Here is a 27,324-nt window from a genome sequence, read left to right as displayed (position 1 = left end):
TGCACTGATGGGAACTATTTATGCAAGAAAAATGGCTAAAAGGAATGTGTTGTCTCGCTCTAATTCGTCTTGGTCTTTATCTTTCGTTGAATCGGTATGTAATACCAATGACCTTGCTCTTATAAGGATTTCAGTTTCTTTACTTTTTGATTTGGAATCTGCTTCAGGCTCTCAACAATTGTTACAAGTATTACTTTGTTATTTTTGTTTGTTCTGATTTGGTCTTATTTTAAAATATTAGGTAGTTTGAATGGTCAGTAACAAGATGCATGTGTACATTTATCAAAAGTTGTTGAACATGTTGCTGAATCACTCTGTGAGACTCCTATCACTCTAATGTCAAAAGGTATATATATATGCTCTAATATATATTTAGTCCTATTTGTTGTCAATGTTTTTTATGACAATATCATGATTTTCTGATCATACACTTGAACCTATTTTTTTGAGTTCAGGAAAGGAAATAACTGTTGATGGATGAAATTTTTTGTATTACATGAGATAAATTAGAGTCATAAAGGTTACCTTTCTTCATTTCCTTTTATATGTGTGTTCCATTGAATTGATTCCATGATCTTCATTGTTTACTCATGTTCATGAAATTTCTAAAAAGAAGTTCTAGAAGCTTGAGATGAAGTATTGTTGGCGAAGAAATTAGAAGACACAAATGACATCAGGTAAACGTAAAAGCTACTATTTTTAAAAAGCACGCGAATACTAATCCGTAAATGCTTTAGGTAAGAGGTTCAACCCAACCTCACCCTACCCATCCTAAACTACTCGACCCGTTTTAACCCTTTACTCAACCACCCATTTTTTCACTTCTAAAGTGAGTTGATAATGATGTGTTGTATGTCCTCATCGTTACTAATAACAACTTAACTTATGGTTGCAGTTAGCTAAAATTATTTATACAGGGATTTTATTCTCTAAGATGCGAGTGATGCAATGTTGAGTTTTTGGGGGCAATGAAACATTTAGCAAGCATACAACAGTTATGGCATGGAAGCTGGGTTTATGCAAGTAACACGAAAAACGTACAACAGCTATTATAACTACAAAGCCAGAACCAAATAAGTCGAAATGCAAATAAAACGCTGTTCTTCGAGCTCGAAATCTTCAAAAGTTTGTGGCTTTTTATTTATCAATAAAAAGTGGTGACACCAATGATTCTTGAGCTTACAGTTAGAGGTTTTATGTTCGGATTATATTGGATGCATAAACAGGTAAATAAGCTCATCCTTCTTATTCTATTTTATGTATGGGAATTGGGAGGGCATCAAGAGTCAACTCGGGTTTGGTCAAAGAAGAAGTCAAAAGCAGACCAGGATAAACAAAAACAAGAATGGGAGGGCCAACATGAAATGTCCCGTTCTTATTGATTAAAAACGTTCCATATTAATTGATTTCGTTGCGAGGTTTTGACCTCTATATGAGACGTTTTTCAAAGACTGCATTCATTTTTAAAACAAACCATAACCTTTATTTCATAAATAAAGGTTCAAAAAGATTTACGTAGATTATCAAATAATGATAATCTAAAATATCCTGTTTACACACGACCATTACATAATAGTTACAATACAAATATGTTACATCGAAATCAGTTTCTTAATTGCAGTTTTTACACAATATCATACAAACATGGACTCCAAATCTTGTCCTTATTTTAGTATGCAACAGCGGAAGCTCTTAGTATTCACCTGAGAATAAACATGCTTTAAACGTCAACAAAAATGTTGGTGAGTTATAGGTTTAACCTATATATATCAAATCGTAACAATAGTGTTGGAATTCATCATATAAACAAGTTTCATGAACATATATGTCAAAACCCGATTTCAACATTAAGCGGAAGCATATTTATAAACAAATTAATATGAAGTTTAACCTTTTAAACATGAATTCCAAAACCATATCAAGTCTAGAAAATATGCTTACAAAGTAAAAGAGCAAGTAAAGAGGATATACCTTCTCCAAGTTAGGAGGTTAAAGTGATGATGAAGATGATGAACAAGTGTGTAAAAGCCTAAGCCTTTGATGCACCAAAACCACCCTTGATTTAAGTTAGGATTTAGACACTTAATGAGCTAAACAACCAAGCAAGAACCTCTTCCTTTTGAGCTCACTGATTTTGGACAGCAGCTATCTCCAAGAGTTGATGATGAATGGAGCTTCAAAATGATAAAACCTCAAGTGAATATACCCCAAACTTATGACCAACACCTTGTACTTTGGTTAGGATTTAATCAACACTTGAGAATAAGCTTGCTAAAAGAAAAATGGTCACACTTCCTCCCTTGGAAACTCACGGCTGAACAGCAGCAGTAGTGAGGGAGAATGCAGTTTTTTTTCTTACTTATTTTGTGTGTATTACTTGTATTTCTTTTGTCAAGACCTTGGTAACCTCCTTAAGCATGTACCTAAGGAGTTGTGTTGTCTTAAAAGTGACAAAACCAAGCATGGGTGTCTCCTTGGAGACTCCAAAATCTGCACACTATTATTATATTACAAGGTTTATATTTTATAAAACTTGTTATAAAAAAACTTGTAATTATATAAAACTTGTTATATAAGGTATGCATTTGTTAAGTCACTTATTTTATAAACCAATTTTATAAAATATAACACAACATAATTATTTAAACCTATAAATAATTAAATACAAATTATCCAAATAATTTGTCTCAAGTAATAATATTTTAGAAAATCGATTTTCTAAAATTCAAGTGTCGCGTATTCATTTAATGATCCATTCATTAAGATTAAATACGATTAAGGTGTCGGTAAGCTTGTTATTGGGTATGACCCGACTTGGATCATAACATATTAGCCACATTAATTAAATATGTCTCTCGGGCATACGAAAAACCTTCAAATAGACCACAAGATTTCATATTTCAATACACATCCCATACATAGAGATAAAAATCATTCATATGGTGAACACCTGGTAACCGACATTAACAAGATGCATATATAAGAATATCCCCATCATTCTGGGACACCCTTCGGATATGATATAAATTTCGAAGTACTAAAGCATCCGGTACTTTGGATGGGGTTTGTTAGGCCCAATAGATCTATCTTTAGAATTCGCGTCAATTAGGGTGTCTGTTCCCTAATTCTTAGATTACCAGACTTAATAAAAAGGGCATATTCGATTTCGATAATTCAACCATAGAATGTAGTTTCACGTACTTGTGTCTATTTTGTAAATCATTTATAAAACCTGCATGTATTCTCATCCCAAAAATATTAGATTTTAAAAGTGGGACTATAACTCACTTTCACAGATTTTTACTTCGTTGGGAAGTAAGACTTGGCCACTGGTTGATTCACGAACCTATAACAATATATACATATATATCAAAGTATGTTCAAAATATATTTACAACACTTTTAATATATTTTGATGTTTTAAGTTTATTAAGTCAGTTGTCCTCGTTAGTAACCTACAACTAGTTGTCCATAGTTAGATGTACAGAAATAAATCGATAAATATTATCTTGAATCAATCCACGACCCAGTGTATACGTATCTCAGTATTGATCACAATTCAAACTATATATATTTTGGAATCAACCTCAACCCTGTATAGCTAACTCCAACATTCACATATAGAGTGTCTATGGTTGTTCCGAAATATATATAGATGTGTCGACATGATAGGTCAAAACATTGTATACGTGTCTATGGTATCTCAAGATTACATAATATACAATACAAGTTGATTAAGTTATGGTTGGAATAGATTTGTTACCAATTTTCACGTAGCTAAAATGAGAAAAATTATCCAATCTTGTTTTACCCATAACTTCTTCATTTTAAATCCGTTTTGAGTGAATCAAATTGCTATGGTTTCATATTGAACTCTATTTTATGAATCTAAACAGAAAAAGTATAGGTTTATAGTCGGAAAAATAAGTTACAAGTCGTTTTTGTGAAGGTAGTCATTTTAGTCGAAAGAACGACGTCTAGATGACTATTTTAGAAAACATACTTCCACTTTGAGTTTAACCATAATTTTTGGATATAGTTTCATGTTCATAATAAAAATCATTTTCCCAGAATAACAACTTTTAAATCAAAGGTTATCATAGTTTTTAATTAACTAACCCAAAACAGCCCGCGGTGTTACTACGACGGCGTAAATTCGATTTTACGGTGTTTTTCGTGTTTTCAGGTTTTAAATCATTAAGTTAGCATATCATATAGATATAGAACATGTGTTTAGTTGATTTTAAAAGTCAAGTTAGAAGGATTAACTTTTATTTGCGAACAAGTTTAGAATTAACTAAACTATGTTCTAGTGATTACAAGTTTAAACCTTCGAATAAGATAGCTTTATATGTATGAATCGAATGATGTTATGAACATCATTACTACCTCAAGTTCCTTGGATAAACCTACTGGAAATGAGAAAAATAGATCTAGCTTCAAAGGATCCTTGGATGGCTTGAAAGTTCTTGAAGCAGAATCATGACACGAAAACAATTTCAAGTAAGATTTCCACTCGAAATAAGATTGTTATAGTTATAGAAATTGAATTAAAGTTTGAATATGATTATTACCTTGTATTATAAAGATAACCTACTGTAAGTAACAAAGGTTTCTTGATCTTGGATGACTACTTGGAATGGATTTAGAAAACTTGGAAGTAAACTTGCAATCTTGGAAGTATTCTTGATTTTATGAAAATAGAACTTTTGGAATTTATGAAGAACACTTAGAACTTGAAGATAGAACTTGAGAGAGATCAATTAGATGAAGAAAATTGAAGAATGAAAGTGTTTGTAGGTGTTTTTGGTCGTTGGTGTATGGAATAGATATAAAGGATATGTAATTTTGTTTTCATGTAAATAAGTCATGAATGATTACTCATATTTTTGTAATTTTATGAGATATTTCATGCTAGTTGCCAAATGATGGTTCCCACATGTGTTAGGTGACTTACATGGGCTGCTAAGAGCTGATCATTGGAGTGTATATACCAATAGTACATACATCTAAAAGCTGTGTATTGTACGAGTACGAATACGGGTGCATACGAGTAGAATTGTTGATGAAACTGAACGAGGATGTAATTGTAAGCATTTTTGTTAAGTAGAAGTATTTTGATAAGTGTCTTGAAGTCTTTCAAAAGGGTATGAATACATATTAAAACACTACATGTATATACATTTTAACTGAGTCGTTAAGTCATCGTTAGTCGTTACATGTAAATGTTGTTTTGAAACCTTTAGGTTAACGATCTTGTTGAATGTTATTAACCCATTGTTTATTATAACAAATGAGATGTTAAATTGTTATATTATCATGATATTATGATATATAATATATCTTAGTATGATATATATATACAGTTAAATGTCGTTACAACGATAATCATTACATATATGTCTCGTTTCGAAATAATTAAGTTAGTAGTCTTATTTTTACATATGTATTTCATTGTTAATACACTTAATAATATATTTACTCATCATTTAACATAATTAACCAAGTGTATCAATATCTTAATATGATTCATATGTACCTAGTAAGACGTTATAACGATAATCGTTATATATATCGTTTTCGAGTTTGTTAAATTAATAGTCTCATTTTTATGTATATAACTCATTGTTAAAATACCTAATGAGATACATACTTATAATAAAATCATGTTAACTATATATATAACCATATATATGTCATCGTATAGTTTTTACAAGTTTTAACGTTCGTGAATCACCGGTCAACTTGGGTGGTCAATTGTCTATATGAAACCTATTTCAATTAATCAAGTCTTAGCAAGTTTGATTGCTTAACATGTTGGAAACACTTAATCATGTAAATAACAATTTCATTTAATATATATATAAACATGGAAAAGTTCGGGTCACTACAGTACCTACCCGTTAAATAAATTTCGTCCCGAAATTTTAAGCAGTTGGAGGTATTGACGTATCTTCTGGAAATAAATGCGGGTATTTCTTCTTCATCTGATCTTCACGCTCCCAGGTGAACTCGGGTCCTCTACGAGCATTCCATCGAACCTTAACAATCGGTATCTTGTTTTGTTTAAGTCTCTTAACCTCACGATCCATTATTTTGACGGGTTCTTCAATGAATTGAAGTTTTTCATTGATTTGGATTTCGTCCAACGGAATAGTGAGATCTTCTTTAGCAAAACATTTCTTCAAATTTGTGACGTGGAAAGTGTTATGTACAGCCGCGAGTTGTTGAGGTAGCTCCAGTTGGTAAGCTACTGGTCCGACACGATCTATAATCTTAAATGGTCCAATGTACCTTGGATTTAGTTTCCCCCGTTTACCAAATCGAACAACGCCTTTCCAAGGTGAAACCTTAAGCATGACCATTTCTCAAATTTCAAACTCTATATCTTTTCTTTTACTGTCCGCGTAGCTCTTTTGTCGACTCTGGGCGGTTTTCAATCTTTGTTGAATTTGGATGATTTTCTAGGTAGTTTCTTGTATTATCTCCGGACCCGTAATCTGTCTATCCCCCACTTCACTCCAACAAATCGGAGACCTGCACTTTCTACCATAAAGTGCTTCAAACGGCGCCATCTCAATGCTTGAATGGTAGCTGTTGTAGGAAAATTCTGCTAACGGTAGATGTCGATCCCAACTATTTCCGAAATCAATAACACAAGCTCGTAGCATGTCTTCAAGCGTTTGTATCGTCCTTTCGCTCTGCCCATCAGTTTGTGGATGATAGGCAGTACTCATGTCTAGACGAGTTCCCAATGCTTGCTGTAATGTCTGCCAGATTCTTGAAATAAATCTGCCATCCCTATCAGAGATAATAGAGATTGGTATTCCATGTCTGGAGACGACTTCCTTCAAATACAGTCGTGCTAACTTCTCCATCTTGTCATCTTCTCTTATTGGCAGGAAGTGTGCTGACTTGGTAAGACGATCAACTATTACCCAAATAGTATCATAACCACTTGCAGTCCTTGGCAATTTAGTAATGAAATCCATGGTAATGTTTTCCCATTTTCATTCCGGGATTTCAGGTTGTTGTAGTAGACCTGATGGTTTCTGATGTTTAGCTTTGACCTTAGAACACGTCAAACATTCTCCTACATATTTAGCAATATCGGCTTTCATACCTGGCCACCAAAAATGTTTCTTAAGATCCTTGTACATCTTCCCCGTTCCAGGATGTATTGAGTATCTGGTTTTATGAGCTTCTCTAAGTACCATTTCTCTCATATCTCCAAATTTTGGTACCCAAATTCTTTCAGCCCTATACCGGGTTCCGTCTTCCCGAATATTAAGATGCTTCTCCGATCCTTTGGGTATTTCATCCTTTAAATTTCCCTCTTTTAAAACTCCTTGTTGCGCCTCCTTTATTTGAGTAGTAAGGTTAGTGTGAATCATTATATTCATAGATTTTACTCGAATGAGTTCTCTGTCCTTTCTGCTCAAGGCGTCAGCTACCACATTTGCCTTCCCCGGGTGGTAACGAATCTCAAAGTCATAATCATTCAACAATTCAATCCACCTACGCTGCCTCATATTCAGTTGTTTCTGATTAAATATGTGTTGAAGACTTTTGTGGTCGGTATATATAATACTTTTGACCCCATATAAGTAGTGCCTCCAAGTCTTTAATGCAAAAACAACCGCGCCTAATTCCAAATCATGCGTCGTATAATTTTGCTCGTGAATCTTCAATTGTCTAGACGCATAAGCAATCGCCTTCGTTCGTTGCATTAATACACAACCGAGACCTTGCTTTGATGCGTCACAATAAATCACAAAATCATCATTCCCTTCAGGCAATGACAATATAGGTGCCGTAGTTAGCTTTTTCTTCAATAATTGAAACGCCTCCTCTTGTTCATCCTTCCATTCAAATTTCTTCCCTTTATGCGTTAATGCAGTCAAGGGTTTTGTTATTTTGGAGAAATCTTGGATGAATCTTCTGTAGTAACCAGCCAATCCTAAAAATTGACGTATATGCTTCGGAGTTTTTGGGGTTTCCCACTTTTCAACGGTTTCGATCTTTGCCGGGTCCACTTGGATACCTTCTTTGTTCACTATGTGACCGAGGAATTGAACTTCTTCCAACCAAAATGCACACTTTGAAAACTTAGCGTACAATTTTTCTTTCCTCAATACTTCTAGCACTTTTCTCAAATGTTCTTCGTGCTCTTGACCATTCTTTGAGTAAATAAGTATGTCATCGATGAAAACAATGACAAACTTGTCAAGATATGACCCACACACTCGGTTCATAAGGTCCATGAACACAGCTGGTGCGTTATCCAATCCAAACGGCATAACCATAAACTCGTAATGACCATAACACGTCCTAAAAGCAGTTTTTAGAATATCATCCTCCTTTACTCGCATTTGATGATATCCAGAACGTAAATCGATCTTCGAATAAACCGACGAGCCTTGTAGTTGATCAAATAAGTCGTCAATTCTCGGCAGTGGATAACGGTTTTTGATGGTAAGTTTGTTCAACTCTCTGTAGTCAATACACAACCTAAATGTACCATCATTCTTCTTGACAAACAAAACAGGAGCTCCCCATGGTGATGTGCTTGGTCGAATGAAACCACGTTCTAATAGTTCTTGCAGTTGGCTTTGCAGTTCTTTCATCTCGCTGGGTGCGAGTCTATAAGGAGCACGAGCTATTGGTGCAGCTCCTGGTACAAGATCTATTTGAAATTCAACAGATCGATGTGGAGGTAGTCCCGGTAATTCTTTTGGAAATACATCGGGAAATTCTTTTGCGACGGGAACATCATTGATGCTCTTTTCTTCAGTTTGTACTTTCTCGACGTGTGCTAGAACAGCATAGCAACCTTTTCTTATTAGTTTTTGTGCCTTACAATTACTAATAAGATGTAGCTTCATGTTGCCCTTTTCTCCTTACACCATTAAGGGTTCTCCTTCTTCTCGTACAATGCGAATTGCATTTTTATAACATACGATCTCTGCTTTCACCTTCTTCAGCCAGTCCATGCCAACTATTACATCAAAACTCCCTAACTCTACTGTATCAAATCAATCTTAAATATTTCGCTACCCAGTTTAATTTCTCGATTCCGGCATATATTATCTGCTGAAATTAATTTACCGTTTGCTAATTCGAGTAAAAATTTACTATCCAACGGCGTCAATGGACAACTTAATTTAGCACAAAAATCTCTACTCATATAGCTTCTATCCGCACCCGAATCAAATAAAACGTAAGCAGATTTATTGTCAATAAGAAACGTACCCGTAACAAGCTCCGGGTCTTCCTGTGCCTCTGCCGCATTAATATTGAAAACTCTTTCGCGACCTTGTCCATTCGTGTTCTCCTGGTTCGGGCAATTTCTAATAATGTGGCCCGATTTTTCACATTTATAACAAACTACATTGGCATAACTTGCTCCGACACTACTTGCTCCGCCATTACTCGTTCCGACACCATTTGTTCCTTTCATTCTGTTAACTCCTGGTCCGTAGACCTCACACTTCGCCGCGCTATGACCATTTCTTTTACACTTGTTGCAAAATTTGGTGCAGAACCCCGAGTGATACTTTTCACACCTTTGGCATAGCTGCTTCTGATTGTTGTTGTTGTTGCGGTTGTTATTGTTGTTGGGATGATTGTTGTAGTTGCTGTTGTTGTTGTTGTTGTTGTTGTTGTTGGGCCGTTTGTTGTAGTAGCGATTGATGTTGCGATTATTTGGATAATTGTTGCGATTATTATTGTAATTGCTGTTGTTGTTGTATTGGTGATTCTTATCACCGTTTTCCTCACACTTTTTTTTGACTTGCTTCACATTGGCCTCTTCAGCCGTCTGTTCTTTAATTCTTTCCTCAATCTGGTTCACTAGTTTGTGAGCCATTCTACATGCCTGTTGTATGGAGGTGGGCTCGTGTGAACTTATATCTTCTTGGATTCTTTCCGGTAATCCTTTCACAAACGCGTCGATCTTCTCTTCCTCATCTTCGAACGCTCCCGGACACAATAGGCACAATTCTGTGAATCGTCTTTCGTACGTGGTAATATCAAATCCTTGGGTTCGTAACCCTCTAAGTTCTGTCTTGAGCTTATTGACCTCGGTTCTGGGACGGTACTTCTCGTTCATCAAGTGCTTGAATGCTGACCACGGTAGTGCGTACGCATCATCTTGTCCCACTTGCTCTAGATAGGTATTCCACCATGTTAACGCAGAACCTGTGAAGGTATGCGTAGCGTACTTCACTTTGTCCTCTTCAGTACACTTACTTATGGCAAACACCGATTCGACCTTCTCGGTCCACCGTTTCAATCCGATCGGTCCTTCGGTTCCATCAAATTCCAAAGGTTTGCAGGCAGTGAATTCTTTGTAGGTGCATCCTACACGATTTCCTGTACTGCTAGATCCAAGGTTATTGTTGGTATGTAGCGCAGCCTGTACTGCGGCTATGTTTGAAGCTAGAAAAGTACGGAATTCCTCTTCATTCATATTCACGGTGTGTCGAGTAGTCGGTGCCATTTCCTTCAAAATAGTCAAATGGAACAAGTTAATCATACAGAATATTAAGAGTAGTTAATAGTATTTCGTAGCATAATATGAACTCATTTATAAAAGCTTTTTCTTCATATTAGCGTTTTATAAGTTTAAATTCGGGTAGTACCTACCCGTTAAGTTCATACTTAGTAGCTAATATACAATTCAACTACTACAATTCTATATGAAAAACTGATTATAATAGTATTTCGCGTTCAAACTTTTATACAATATTTTACAAACTTACAATACCGCTTATTTTACATAAAGCATGAAATATAGCACACAATAACTTTGATACAAGATAGTTGTGAAGATAAATCTAGCTAGTACACAAGTCGTTCAGCAAAGGCAATAAAGACACGTAATTCATACGTCCAAAAACAAGTCATGCATTCTGGTTTTACTAGGATTACTTCCCATCCTTGGTCTTGTGGAACATAACCGTTATGGCCGTTGATAAGACAGCGTGTTGTAACGTCGTCAAAGGGACGAGGGTTACGTAATGACCAACAGTCTCGTAATAACCTAAAAACCTCATTTCTTACCCCAATTACCGACTCCGTCACTTGTGGGAACGTTTTGTTTAATAGTTGTAGCCCGATGTTCTTTTTCTCACTTTGGTGAGAAGCGAACATTACTAACCCGTAAGCATAACATGCTTCTATATGTTGCATGTTAGCCGCTTTTTCTAAATCATGAAGTCCTATATTCGGATACATTGAGTCAAAAAAATTTCTTAACCCGTTGCGTAAAATAGCATTTGGGTTCCCCGCAATATATGCGTCAAAGTAAACACATCGTAACTAATGGGTTTCCCAATGTGATATCCCCCATCTTTCAAACGAAAGCCTTTTATAAACCAAGGCATTCTTGGAACGTTCTTCGAATGTCTTACAAACTGATTTTGCCATAAATAGTTGTGCCGAGGAATTCTGACCGACTCTAGACAAGATTTCATCAATCATGTCTCCGGGTAAGTCTTCTAAAATATTGGGTTGTCTATCCATTTTGTGTTTTTATACTGTAAAATAGACAAGAGTTAGATTCATAAAAGATACTTATTAATACAAGCAATTTTTACATATATCGTAAAGCATAAGCACAGTATATTACATATATTACACCGCACAAATACAACTATCTTATTCCGACTCACTCGTTTCTTCTTTTTCGAACTTGGTTCTTTTTGCTAAGTTTTTAGGGATAAATGATGTTCCCCTAATACGAGCCGTCGTTTTTCACATTGGTCTAGAAAAACCTGGTGGTTTAGAGGTTCCCGGGTTATTGTTACAACTTAAGAAATACGGGTGTTGACGATACATATAAAGTTCATCGGGGTTGGAATCAGATTTCTCTATTTTTATGCCCTTTCCCTTATTGTTCTCTTTTGCCTTTTTAAATTCAGTTGGGGTAATTTCTATAACATCATCGGAATCCTCGTCGGGATCCGATTCATCGGAGAATTGGTAATCCCCCAATATTTTGCTTCCTTGGCGGAAACACCGTTGACCATAATTAACCTTGGTCGGTTGGTTGAGGATTTTCTTTTACTTAACCGTTTTATTATTTCCCCCACCGGTTCTATTTCTTCTTCCGGTTCCTCCTCCTCCGGTTCCGATTCTTCTTCCGATTCCGATTCTTCTTCCGGTTCCTCTTCGGGAACTTGTGAATCAGTCCACGAATCATTCCAAATTACATTTGACTCTTCATTATTATTAGGTGAGTCAATGGGACTTGTATTAGAGGTAGACATCTATCACATAATATCAAACACGTTAAGAGATTAATATATCACATAATATTCACATGTTAAAAATATATAGTTTCCAACAAAATTTGTTAAGCAATCATTTTTCAAGTAAACACGGTCGAAGTCCAGACTCACTAATGCATCCTAACAAACTCGATAAGACACACTAATGCAAATTCTGGTTCTCTAAGACCAACGCTCGGATACCAACTGAATTGTCCCGTTCTTATTGATTAAAAACGTTCCATATTAATTGATTTCGTTGCGAGGTTTTGACCTCTATATGAGACGTTTTTCAAAGACTGCATTCATTTTTAAAACAAACCATAACCTTTATTTCATAAATAAAGGTTTAAAAAGCTTTATGTAGATTATCAAATAATGATAATCTAAAATATTCTGTTTACACACGACCATTACATAATGGTTTACAATACAAATATGTTACATCTAAATCAGTTTCTTGAATGCAGTTTTTACACAATATCATACAAACATGGACTCCAAATCTTGTCCTTATTTTAGTATGCAACAGCGGAAGCTCTTAGTATTCACCTGAGAATAAACATGCTTTAAACGTCAACAAAAATGTTGGTGAGTTATAGGTTTAACCTATATATATCAAATCGTAACAATAGACCACAAGATTTCATATTTCAATATACATCCCATACATAGAGATAAAAATCATTCATATGGTGAACACCTGGTAACCGACATTAACAAGATGCATATATAAGAATATCCCCATCATTCCGGGACACCCTTCGAATATGATATAAATTTCGAAGTACTAAAGCATCCGGTACTTTGGATGGGGTTTGTTAGGCCCAATAGATCTATCTTTAGGATTCGCGTCAATTAGGGTGTCTGTTCCCTAATTCTTAGATTACCAGACTTAATAAAAAGGGGCATATTCGATTTCGATAATTCAACCATAGAATTTAGTTTCACGTACTTGTGTCTATTTTGTAAATCATTTATAAAACCTGCATGTATTCTCATCCCAAAAATATTAGATTTTAAAAGTGGGACTATAACTCACTTTCACAGATTTTTACTTCGTCGGGAAGTAAGACTTGGCCACTAGTTGATTCACGAACCTATAACAATATATACATATATATCAAAGTATGTTCAAAATATATTTACAACACTTTTAATATATTTTGATGTTTTAAGTTTATTAAGTCAGCTGTCCTCGTTAGTAACCTACAACTAGTTGTCCATAGTTAGATGTACAGAAATAAATCGATAAATATTATCTTGAATCAATCCACGACCCAGTGTATACGTATCTCAGTATTGATCACAACTCAAACTATATATATTTTGGAATCAACCTCAACCCTGTATAGCTAACTCCAACATTCACATATAGAGTGTCTATGGTTGTTCCGAAATATATATAGATGTGTTGACATGATAGGTCGAAACATTGTATACGTGTCTATGGTATCTCAAGATTACATAATATACAATACAAGTTGATTAAGTTATGGTTGGAATAGATTTGTTACCAATTTTCACGTAGCTAAAATGAGAAAAATTATCCAATCTTGTTTTACCCATAACTTCTTCATTTTAAATCCGTTTTGAGTGAATTAAATTGCTATGGTTTCATATTGAACTCTATTTTATGAATCTAAACAGAAAAAGTATAGGTTTATAGTTGGAAAAATAAGTTACAAGTCGTTTTTGTAAAGGTAGTCATTTCAGTCGAAAGAACGACGTCTAGATGACCATTTTAGAAAACATACTTCCACGTTGAGTTTAACCATAATTTTTGGATATAGTTTCATGTTCATAATAAAAATTATTTTCTCAGAATAACAACTTTTAAATCAAAGTTTATCATAGTTTTTAATTAACTAACCCAAAACAGCCCGCGGTGTTACTACGACGGCGTAAATCCGATTTTACGGTGTTTTTCGTGTTTCCATGTTTTAAATCATTAAGTTAGCATATCATATAGATATAGAACATGTGTTTAGTTGATTTTAAAAGTCAAGTTAGAAGGATTAACTTTTATTTGCGAACAAGTTTAGAATTAACTAAACTATGTTCTAGTGATTACAAGTTTAAACCTTCGAATAAGATAGCTTTATATGTATGAATCGAATGATGTTATGAACATCATTACTACCTAAAGTTCCTTGAATAAACCTACTAGAAATGAGAAAAATAGATCTAGCTTCAAAGGATCCTTGGATGGCTTGAAAGTTCTTGAAGCAGAATCATGACACGAAAACAATTTCAAGTAAGATTTCCACTCGAAATAAGATTGTTATAATTATAGAAATTGAATTAAAGTTTGAATATGATTATTACCTTGTATTAGAAAGATAACCTACTGTAAGTAACAAAGGTTTCTTGATCTTGGATGATTACTTGGAATGGATTTAGAAAACTTGGAAGTAAACTTGCAATCTTGGAAGTATTCTTGATTTTATGAATACGGGTGCATACGAGTAGAATTGTTGATTTTATGATTTTACCAATAGTACATACATCTAAAAGCTGTGTATTGTACGAGTACGAATACGGGTGCATACGAGTAGAATTGTTGATGAAACTGAACGAGGATGTAATTGTAAGCATTTTTGTTAAGTAGAAGTATTTTGATAAGTGTCTTGAAGTCTTTCAAAAGGGTATGAATACATATTAAAACACTACATGTATATACATTTTAACTGAGTCGTTAAGTCATCGTTAGTCGTTACATGTAAATGTTGTTTTGAAACCTTTAGGTTAACGATCTTGTTGAATGTTGTTAACCCATTGTTTATTATAACAAATGAGATGTTAAATTGTTATATTATCATGATATTATGATATATAATATATCTTAGTATGATATATATACAGTTAAATGTCGTTACAACGATAATCGTTACATATATGTCTCGTTTCGAAATCATTAAGTTAGTAGTCTTATTTTTACATATGTATTTCATTGTTAATACACTTAATAATATATTTACTTATCATTTAACATAATTAACCAAGTGTATCAATATCTTAATATGATTCATATGTACCTAGTAAGACGTTGTTATAACGATAATCGTTATATATATCGTTTTCGAGTTTCTTAAATTAATAGTCTCATTTTTATGTATATAACTCATTGTTAAAATACCTAATGAGATACATACTTATAATAAAATCATGTTAACTATATATATAACCATATATATGTCATCGTATAGTTTTTACAAGTTTTAACGTTCGTGAATCACCGGTCAACTTGGGTGGTCAATTGTCTATATGAAACCTATTTCGATTAATCAAGTCTTAACAAGTTTGATTGCTTAACATGTTGGAAACACTTAATCATGTAAATAACAATTTCATTTAATATATATATATATAAACATGGAAAAGTTCGGGTCACTACACAACATCCTTGGAAACCATGGGATCGAGAAAGATTTAACCGCTAGACAATAAATCAAAGGTAAAGTTTGCCCCCTTTTTTCATTTTGGCACATACCTCTATACATGGATAATCAGCCGATAGGAACTAGAGTGTGGAGTTTTTAGTGACGAAGAAGATAATGTTAGTAAAGATGCACTTAATACTCAGTCTTTTGGCTCATGCTACCCATAATCTTGAATTAGGTAATAGTTTGTAACTTTTTACTTTTTTTTTTTTTTTTTTATTATGATCTGTTGTTGACATAGGTTTTGATTACAAGTAGGTTTTCTTATGCTTGGGCAAGTATTTTGGTTAATGTTTTTTTTAAAAGGCCAAAGTAATATAAGACTTGCAAAATGCTAGAAGGAAATTACAAAGGGTGCATCAGAAATGGTCATGGTTGACTAGCACATATAGTGTTTTGTGTGTTTGTATTTATTAAAAACACATCCGCCTTATGCTAATATAAAATTCTTTTGATTATGGGATAAAAGTTGTGGTGTTTTACTTCATAATGATTATAGTCAATTTAACTGATCGTCTAATCTAGGTTAGTGCACATATGCAGGTTAGTCAATTTATTTTGACGAGTATGAAATTGTTTTATGGTGGGCTACTGGGCTTTCATATCTTGACATGAGATCAGTTCTTTTATTGCTTCGATTTCTCTGATTTTCAGTGTGCTATTCTTAGTTGTGGTTGTTAGAGCCACTATGGTGGATTGGCATGTTTACAAGTAAGTATTGTCATTTCAGTTATTATTTGAATTGATATTAATTTTATCTTCATTTACTGTTAAGAAAATGTTGTAATTCTTTCTATTGTTTTGTTCATCTGAAATAAATGTATTTTTTTTGGTAAATGGCAGTGGTTATCGGCGAATTTGCGAATTTTGTAGCATACATTTACGCTCCAGTGATACTCGTGACTTCACTCGGTGCATTAAGTATCATTGTAAGGTGAGAATTTTATAAAAAATTAGTTGGTGAGTGTATTAACTGATCTTTTGTCGATTTAAAAGACTTTAATGTCCTGGCACATTCCTTACTCAATGAGAAACTGAGAAAAATGGGAATACTTGGTACTGTGCTGTGTATAGTTGGTTCAACCATAATTGTGGTTCATGCACCTGGTGAACATAGCGTAATTTCAGTTGAAAAAATATTGGATTTAGCAACACAACCAGGTTAGCTTGGTTTATCACACTAATTACTCATTTATTGATTTTAATTTTTATTGTTTATATAGTATAATGTACACTAATTTTGGATTTAACGGGGTTTGTGTCTTAAAGTTTTTTTTGTATGCAGCTACTGCAATAGGTGTGGTATTAGTATCGGTGTTGTACTATGAACCCTTAAATGGGTTGACTAATATGATGGTGTATATTGGTGTATGTTCGATAAATGGTTCATTAACGGTTAGTTTTTTTAGCTGTTTATGTATATGTATCGTTAGTATCAACGTTTACATTGTTTGACTATACGCGCAACTGAATTATTATTATTTTAAATCTTTTGTGAGTTATGAGTGCAAAAGCTATCGGTATTGCTATAAAACTTACATTAGAGGGTTCTAGCCAGGTGGCGCGATACCAAACGTGGATATTTGTAACAGTAGCAGTTACATGTATAATCATCCAATTGAATTACTTAAATAAGGTTGGTACCTATAATATTGTGTAACACCCCGTTTTCCCCGTATATGATTTATAGGTGTATTGTGTATGTACGATAGGCGTATGAAGGGTTCGGGACATGTTTGGGTGTTGAGGTCTTGTATGCAAGGAAAGGTGTCAGACCACGTTGAACGTTGCGGCGCGACGAAGGAGGCCGCGGTGCGGCAATTAACTGGAATCCAGATCAGAAGTCCGATTAAAAATGATCCCAGACCTAGGCAAATGTCGCGGCGCGACACTTAAGGCCGCGGCGCGGCGATACGGGCAAACTGGTACCAGATTCTTGTAATTTTAAATAAGGTTCAAGGGCAATTTGGTCATTTCACGTTTGAGGCAGATTTGAGCTTTTAACCTCATCCACTCATTTCATTTTCCTAATTTCCTTTTCCTTTTCTTTTCATTTTTCTCTCAAAACTCAAACACTCAATTGAATTCAAAGGGATTTTTGGAAAGGAAGAAGCGGGATTTGATCTTTGGCGTAGTTGACAAGTTTGTTCTCCTCGTTCTTAGCTACACGGTGATACTAGTGGTAAGCTCTAACTCCGAATTTCGTTTTTGTGTTCATCATTCAAATTTGGGGCTTTTGATTGTATGATTCATAGATGGAACCCATTTAGTTGTTAATTGAAGATTAACACCAAGATTCGGGTTTATATGTGTTAAGGGCGGGTTTTGGGTTGGTTAATGATTTAACCATGTTTAAGACTTGAGAATGGTGTATAATCACTAGTATTAGTGATTATTGATGTTTTGGAGACTTCTAGGGTTCTTGTGGTTGACTAATTTTGACTAGAGTCAAAATTAGGGTTTGTTGATGGTTATGACCCGAATGTCGATTCGTTGAGGTTTATAAACTTAAAATGGATTAAGTTGAGGTATGAAACCGAGTTAAATATGTTTTGGTGTTAAAACTTGTAAATGGTGAGATTTTGACTTAGTGGGTCAAAATTAGGGTTAGTTTGGGCGCGTTCGGTGTTTGGAAGTGCATTTGGGTCGAAATTGCACTAAGGGTACATTGGATTGGTTTGTAAGTCAACCCTAATTGTGTATTGTTGTATTTGTGATAATGGAATAGGTACTTTCCATTGACGAGTCGCGGATTACTTGGAAGCATTCATCAAGGCGACAAGGTGAGTGTTAATATCCTATATGCATAAGTATGTGTAGGATGGGTGCGGGTCGGGTGAAGTGGTTCTCGGTTATAGAGCTCACTTCACATATAGGTGGAATTGATGGACTTGTGTACATGTCGAATTGGCACGGATGTGCATTTTGGTTGACCACCTTTGGCGAGGTGCACACTTCGTGTGTACATTATCACATGGGCTTGTGAGTGGAATAATTATATACGTATGTATATGAGTTATTTATTTGTGGGGTATGGGTTGAAGTTCGATGTTGACGATACCATACCCTAGAGTATATTTGTGATGTTGATGAGGGTTTAAAGTTCGTTGTTGACGATACCTCATACGTATGGAATTAAAGTTCGATGTTGACGATGCCATACGATTATTGTAGTGACGTTGATGAGGGTTTAAAGTTCGTTGTTGACGATACCTCATATGTGGGTTTAAAGTTCGGTGTTGACGATACCACATTAATATAGGCGAATGGGATTTAAGTTCGATGTTGACGATACCATTCGTTGGGCTAGCCATGAGATCTTGAGTACTATGGATGTTGTGAACATCGATGTTTGTCGTATCGTTGTATATATATATATATATATATATATATATATATATATATATATATATATATATATATATATATATATATATATATATAATATATATTAATATATTGTTGTGGTGTAGCAAAAACTTCGGGTGTAGCTTATTGGCGTTGTTCATATCGTCATTGGTGAACTTATATTTTGTTGATGTATCTTTAGCTCGTTGCTTAGTGATTGTACGGTATGCTTAGTATTAGCTTGCCTTTATGCTTGGATGCTCCGGTATGCGGTATTTGATATTTTGTGGCGTGTCCATTTTATGCATATATATGTATGTAGTATATTTCCACTCACTAAGCGTTAGCTTACCCTCTCGTTGTTGATATTTTTATAGGTTCGCATGCTTGGCGGCTCGGGTGAGCTTGGGGATTAGAGATCTTGGCTAGGTTGCTTTAGAAGATCTTGCTTGTATACTCGATTAGGATTTGGGTAGCGTAGTCCCAAATCACCATGCTCGGTTTTGGTTGGAAACTAAACTAGTCGGGTCGTGTATGTCCGTTTGGACAATTAACTAAAGTATTATTTAAAGCGTATTAAAAGGAAAAATTTTATTGGGCCGTTTTTAATACGGGTTGAGATGTTTCAAGTGGTATCAGAGCATGGTCTAAGGGATTTAGGTGACTTGAGATAGGTGCCTAGACTTAGACTTTTGTGTGTGCTTAATTTGTTGCGGGACTTGTAGGATTACGGGTCGAAATGGGTTATAGTTAGTACCTTGTTTGTAGGTGGACTAACGTTTATATTAGTAATGCAGATATTATTAATATACTATTGTGATGTGATAATAATTCTCGCGTGTGTTTGTATCACATAGAATTTTGGTTGTGTTTGTTTATATCATCGAGCGAGGCGGTCGTTGTACTAACGAGTCGATACGGCGTGTGTGCGTAATAAGGACTTACAAACCTTATTACGGGTGCAAATCGTGCCTAACAAGTGATGTACGACGAGTGTTTAGCAAGATGGGGCGGTGTTGTGTGTGTGGTTTTATACGTTCGTGATCTAATCGCTTTGCATTCCTTAGAATGGCGACGGGAAACGGGATCAAGACGAACGACGTGGAGTTTAACGCTAGAGTTGCGGCCGCCGTTGCGGAACAAATGAGTACGTTTCGAGAAGAAATGGATAAGAAGTACTCCGAACTTCAAAGTAATGGTGAAATGGAGCGTTGTCTTAAGAGCTTCATGAGGACTAAACCCCCGATGTATGATGGGAAACCGGATCCTTTGGTAAGCACAACTTGGATCTCGGATGTCGAAGGGTGTTTTCGTACTATTGAATGCCCTCCCAAGAAGAGGACGAGACTCGCTACTAGTTTGTTGCGGGGTAGGGCGAAGGATTGGTTGGATGATAAGATTGATCTTGCTGGTGGCGAAACGTTTATGGCTTTATCGTGGGACGAATTTAAGAAGGAATTCTTCGAGGAGTTCCGGACTTCAGCCAATTTGTGGAAATTGCGTAATAAGTTGCGAAATTTGCAACAAGGTTCTATGGACTTGAATACTCTCAAGACGACCTTTATGGCAAAGACTCGTTTTTTCCCGGAGTATTTGGGGAATGATCATTTGTTGATGCAAGATATCTATCGAACCTTGAATGATGACTTGAAGAGTAAGATTAGCAGAGTTCAGGCGAAATCGTTTGCGGAGTTATTCGCCGCGGCTAGAGGTTTCGAGTCGTATTCGCGATCGAAGGTTGGTGAACCTTCAAGTGAGAGAAGGGTTGTTTCTTATGGTGCTCCAAGTAAGAGGACTAAGGGTCCGAGCGTGAGCACAGATGGTACACGGACGGGTATATCGGATTCTAGTGCGTCTAGGTGTTACAATTGTGGTGTGAGGGGTCACAAGTCTTGGAAATGTTCGGTACCAAAGGTTGATGGCATGGTGTGCTTCATTTGCCAAAAAGAAGGACATCGTAAGTCGGATTGTCCCAAGTTAGCGGGGACGGGTGCGGCAAGGAGACGTTAAGGTACATTTCGTTTTAATAAATATGTCCTTTGATTATTTATTATGTGCCGTTGAGTTTGAGTTGGTTAAATGCATTGTGTTGTGCATAATATTGTTGTTATGGGTGACGTTCCTAATGGAAGTACCCTATGGTGACGTTTGATTGTCGGGCGAAGGGCGTAAGACTTGATGCAACCAAGCATTCCTTAGTATTTGGGAAATGTTTCTACCAAGCCATGGAAAAGGGTTTTTGGTGTTCGGTTGTTAAGCGCGTGTTCGCTTTTATGTTGAAGTTGATGAACCATGAGGTTCAATGGGTGGGATGAAACCCGAGAGATCGAGTGTTTAAAATCTCGATGTATGTTGGTAATGGAGTCTACGTGATGCGACATTAGGTGCCTCTTTTATACCTACCAGCGTGGTGTTCGACTCCGATTGTGTTGCGGTTACATTGTACTTAGGGTACCGAAGCGAAATCCTTAGGTACATGAGTGACTAGGTGGAATTTGACAAACTAAAGCAATTGGATGATTGCGAAGTTATGGTTTGTGAAATCGTGGTGCACTTTTCGTTCGAAGTGTTTGAGGATGGTTTGAAATCCTTCGTATGCTCAAGGTTGGAGCAAGATATGGTAATGGGCCGTGTGAACCCAATTGTTGGTAAAGTCTACCTTTAGTAGCACTGTATGGTAGTACGAGTTGTGGATATGGAACGTAGTTCCAAGTGGGGGAGTTACACTCCCGCACGAGGAGGCCTTAGGGTGAAAATTCGGATAATGCTTATGGTAGATCCGAAACTTGTGATGGGACCTAGTTTTGGTCGATTTGTAGTAGAGTACAATTTTGGTTAAATTGTACTTATGAATTTGGATTTGAAATATCACCGGGGTGGTAATGTGGTGAATCTCGTTGGGAGATAATGGGCGTATTTGACGAGCAAGGTGAAATCCCTCGATTAAGGGATGTTTGTGTCGGGTTCTCTTCTAAGAGAAATATTGTTTTTTGCCTATGGGCGTGATAGGTGGTTCTTGCTCGATCTTGTTAGCAATGTTTTATGCCTACGTATGGTTCGTGTGCGGGAGATTCCAAGTTGAGTGGAATGATTCTATGTATGCGTATATACTTAGTTTGCTTGTTGTATTGTGGCAAGTGCTATCCAATGGCGAGGATTCACTTTTCGTTGACCACGGTTGGAATGTGATAAGTAGTAAGTGTTATCCGTTAGGATTCGCTTTTCGTTGGCTACTTATTGGTATGTGAAATGCGTTTTTCGTTAGGAATCGCTTTGGTTTGGCCATGTGTGAGGCATGTGACGAGTGATTAATGTTTGACTTATCGCTCTTCGTCGGTCACATGTAGGTAGTTGGTTATGTGGCGAGTGATTAACGTTTGACCTATCGCTCTTCGTCGGCCACATGTGTGATTGAGGTAAGTGTTAACGTCACGGTGGCACTTTTCGTCGGCCTCGTCGGTCACGTGCGCGTTGCGATGGTTGGTGAGTGGTTAACGTATTTGACCTACCGCTCTTCGTCGACCAACATCGAGTCGAATGTCGACATTGCGTATTGTTGTTGATGTGTGATCTATTGGGTGTTTTATACGCCAATGGTGGGGTCGTGAGGACCATGTTGTATGATTAGTGATGCGATAGCCGCGCTTCACTCACGTGTTGTTACGGGTGTGACAATAGTCGATTTTGTACACCTTGGGTTAGCGTTGCCATGGTCGTTTTGGGCGCTAACGGTTTTAGCCGTTGCTTGTGATGTTGTACGGTAGTTGCGTATTGGTCGTATTGCGCATTACAAGGGATGTTTAGTGATTGGTGTTATCCGTAAGGATTCGTTTGGTTCGGTCTTCATCGTTTCGGGTTGTTGACCTTAGGTTTAGACTGGTTGCTTTTAGCGTTGTACTCGGTAAGGGTACGCTAAGGGATCGATATCTTAGTAAGAGATTGGTTGAGTTTCCCGATGTGAGGGATTGAGCAAGTTTTAGTGCTCGGATTGTGGAATTGATAAATCGCGGGTGACGATTTAGTTGGTAAAGGCAATTCATTGGGAAGAATTGCTTAGGAAAGTCGGTTGGGACTTATGTTTGAGGACCGTGAAGTGTGGTCCGTTTGGTTAAGTGACGAGGATCACGAGGACGTGATCGAGTCTAAGTGGGGGAGAGTTGTAACACCCCGTTTTCCCTGTATATGATTTATAGGTGTATTGTGTATGTACGATAGGCGTATGAAGGGTTCGGGACATGTTTGGGTGTTGAGGTCTTGTATGCAAGGAAAGGTGTCAGACCACGTTGAACGTTGCGGCGCGACGAAGGAGGCTGCGGCGCGGCAATTAACTGGAATCCAGATCCGAAGTCCAATTAAAATGATCCCAGACCTAGGCAAATGTCGCGGCGCGACACTTAAGGCCGCGGCGCGGCGATACGAGCAAACTGGTACCAGATTCTTGTAATTTTAAATAAGGTTCAAGGGCAATTTGGTCATTTCACGTTTGAGCCAGATTTGAGGTTTTAACCTCATCCACTCATTTCATTTTCCTAATTTTCTTTTCCTTTTCTTTTCATTTTTCTCTCAAAATTCAAACACCCAATTGAATTCAAAGGAATTTTTGGAAAGGAAGAAGCAGGATTTGATCTTTGGCGTAGTTGACAAGTTTGTTCTCCTCGTTCTTAGCTACACGGTGATACTAGTGGTAAGCTCTAACTCCGAATTTCGTTTTTGTGTTCATCATTCAAATTTGGGGCTTTTGATTGTATGATTCATAGATGGAACCCATTTAGCTGTTAATTGAAGATTAACACCAAGATTCGAGTTTATATGTGTTAAGGGCGGGTTTTGGGTTAGTTAATGATTTAACCATGTTTAAGACTTGAGAATGGTGTATAATCACTAGTATTAGTGATTATTGATGTTTTGGAGACTTCTAGGGTTCCTATGGTTGACTAATTTTGACTAGAGTCAAAATTAGGGTTTGTTGATGGTTATGACCCGAATGTCGATTCGTTGAGGTTTATAAACTTAAAATGGATTAAGTTGAGGTATGAAACCGAGTTACATATGTTTTGGAGTTAAAACTTGTAAATGGTGGGATTTTGACTTAGTGGGTCAAAATTAGGGTTAGTTTGGGCGCGTTCGGTGTTTGGAAGTGCATTTGGGTCGAAATTGCACTAAGGGTAAATTGGGTTGTTTTGTAAGTCAACCCTAATTGTGTATTGTTGTATTTGTGATAATGGAACAGGTACTTTCCATTGACGAGTCGCGGATTACTTGGAAGCATTCATCAAGGCGACAAGGTGAGTGTTAATATCCTATATGCATATGTATGTGTAGGATGGGTGCGGGTCGGGTGAAGTGGTTCTCGGTTATAGAGCTCACTTCACATATAGGTGGAATTGATGGACTTGTGTACATGTCCAATTGGTACGGATGTGTGTTTTGGTTGACCACCTTTGGCGAGGTGCACACTTCGTGTGTACATTATCACATGGGCTTGTGAGTAGAATAATTATATACGTATATATTTGAGTTATTTATTTGTGGGGTATGGGTTGAAGTTCGATGTTGATGATACCATACCCTAGAGTATATTTGTGATGTTGATGAGGGTTTAAAGTTCGTTGTTGACGATACCTTATACGTATGGAATTAAAGTTCGATGTTGACGATGCCATACGATTATTGTAGTGACGATGAGGGTTTAAAGTTCGTTGTTGACGATACCTCATATGTGGGTTTAAAGTTCGGTGTTGACGATACCACATTAATATAGGCGAATGGGATTTAAGTTCGATGTTGACGATACCATTCGTTGGGCTAGCCATGAGATCTTGAGTACTATGGATGTTGTGAACATCGATGTTTGTCGTATCGTTGTATATATATATATATATATATATATATATATATATATATATATATATATATATATATATTAATGTATTGTTGTGGTGTAGCTAAACCTTCGGGTGTAGCTTATTGGCGTTGTTCATATCGTCGTTGGTGAACTTATATTTTGTTGATGTATCTTTAGCTCGTTGCTTAGTGATTGTACGGTATGCTTAGTATTAGCTTGCCTTTATGCTTGGATGCTCCGGTATGCGGTATTTGATATTTTGTGGCGTGTCCATTTTATGCATATATATGTATGTAGTATATTTCCACTCACTAAGCGTTAGCTTACCCTCTCGTTGTTGATATTTTTATAGGTTCGCATGCTTGGCGGCTCGGGTGAGCTTGGGGATTAGAGATCTTGGCTAGGTTGCTTTAGAAGATCTTGCTTTTGTACTCGATTTGATTTGGGTAGCGTAGTCTCAAATCACCATGCTCGGTTTTGGTTGGATACTAAACTAGTCGGGTCGTGTATGTCCGTTTGGACAATTAATTAAAGTATTATTTAAAGCGTATTAAAAGGAAAAATTTTATTGGGCCGGTTTTAATACGGGTTGAGATGTTTCATATTACTTCCTTCATTTTCATTTTGAGTATTCGTTTGTCCATCGGCTAATGTGTTATGAAATCATGTCATTATGAATTTTTACCAGGCTTTGGACATGTTCAACATCGAAGTTGTTTCACCGATTTATTATGCCATGTTTACATCTTTCACAATTCTCGCTAGCGCAATCATGTTCAAGGTATATATATCTATTGCATCTTGCAAACATTGAAGGTTTTTTTTTTAGCTTATCAACTATGTTGGAACTCATTTTTTCCCATTATGTAGGTTGGTCTGGCTAAAGTGCTAGCATGATTATTTCTATTATTTTCGGGTTCGTGATTGTTCTATCGGGTACCATGATTTTGCACAGTACAAGAGATCCCGATCCATCACCCAATTGCCGTTAATCTAAGTTTGTAGTAGTTAGGTAATTGATGATGTAAATTATAGTCGTTGATTTCAGATATATAACCTATAACTTGTAAAGGTCAATTTCGCACCATTACTTTGCCAACCGTTATATTTATAGATTTTTCTTCAATAATGTATAGTCGCGTAGCGCGTACCTTCAATCTTGTTACTCTCATTATTAGAATTAATATTAATAATAATATCAGTATTATCATTTGTATTATTAACATTATTATAGCATATATTAGATATATATGAAAAATGAAACATGTAACTTGTGATCACTAATGTTATTACTATGTACTATCATTAAAAATCAGTATTTTTATTAATATCATTAATAATATGATCATTATTTTATTTATTTATTATTATTTATTATCATTAATATTATTATTAGTGATATTATATTCATTATTATTATAATTATTATTTTGATTAATAATATTAATATTATTATTATTATTATTTTCTATTATCAGTATTTTTTTATATTATTAATATATTTAATTATATTTACAACTTTTTAATATTAACATTAATTATAAATAAGATCATATAGAATTAACTTTCTGTTTAAAGTCTTGATCGAACTATTCTATTCTTTTGTTTCTGTCTAATTTGTTACCAATCACGATCTCAACTTTACACTACAAACAAATTCTGTTGAGGATCGTATTCAACTTTCCATTTGTTTTTATTTTTTTTTCGTACCAGAGAGAATAAGTTGTATTGATCAAAATTGCTATAAAACAAATGAGTTACTCAGAGTTATCCATACAATCATATCAATAGATATTTACGAATCCAATTTGTTACACATCTCTTTCAAACTTTATTCTTTCTGTACTACAAGATCATTGATTACTGGCATGGTGAAAATTTCTGTTAGCAATCAACTTCATTGTCTTCTTTTCTTGATTGCCTGATCAATACATGTCAATCCCTATTATTATTCTATATCTATATTTATACACATTAGAATATAGGATAAATATATACATGAGTTTAGACTTACAGAGATAAAATAAATGAAACACTTACAAACTATCATTCACCTCTATCACCACCATGATCATCGAGCCACCATCACCAAACCATAATTGTTAGTATCTATTCCCTTTCGAATCATTTTCTTCATCGAATTCAAACACCGTCTTTCTCTACTGTAAATTCGGTTTCATGCTTGATCACCACCATCTTCTATCTCTCATCCTCATTTATCTCTCTTGAAAATGACCACCACGCCATACTATTTAGTTCCTCTGTTCCAATCAAACTTACCACCACCGTAAGGTACTGATACTGCAACTGTGAACTTTTCTGTCTATACTTAAAACGGTTAGCAATGGTTTCTAATCTTGTATTCTTTTTTTTACTGTTTCTGTCCAGACATCACGAACCAACCACCTAAACCCTC

The 27,324-nt window shown here is 35.7% G+C and overlaps 1 pseudogene; it reads left to right on the top strand.

Moving 5' to 3' along the window:
• Window positions 1-31: 31 nt before the first annotated feature.
• Window positions 32-25,900, top strand: LOC139863931 (probable magnesium transporter NIPA6; annotated as a pseudogene).
• Window positions 25,901-27,324: the final 1,424 nt, after the last annotated feature.

The sequence above is a fragment of the Rutidosis leptorrhynchoides genome, chromosome 8 (genome assembly GCF_046630445.1).
Source record: "Rutidosis leptorrhynchoides isolate AG116_Rl617_1_P2 chromosome 8, CSIRO_AGI_Rlap_v1, whole genome shotgun sequence".
Classification (NCBI taxonomy): domain Eukaryota; kingdom Viridiplantae; phylum Streptophyta; class Magnoliopsida; order Asterales; family Asteraceae; genus Rutidosis; species Rutidosis leptorrhynchoides.
This window is presented reverse-complemented; position numbering and strand designations above follow the sequence as displayed.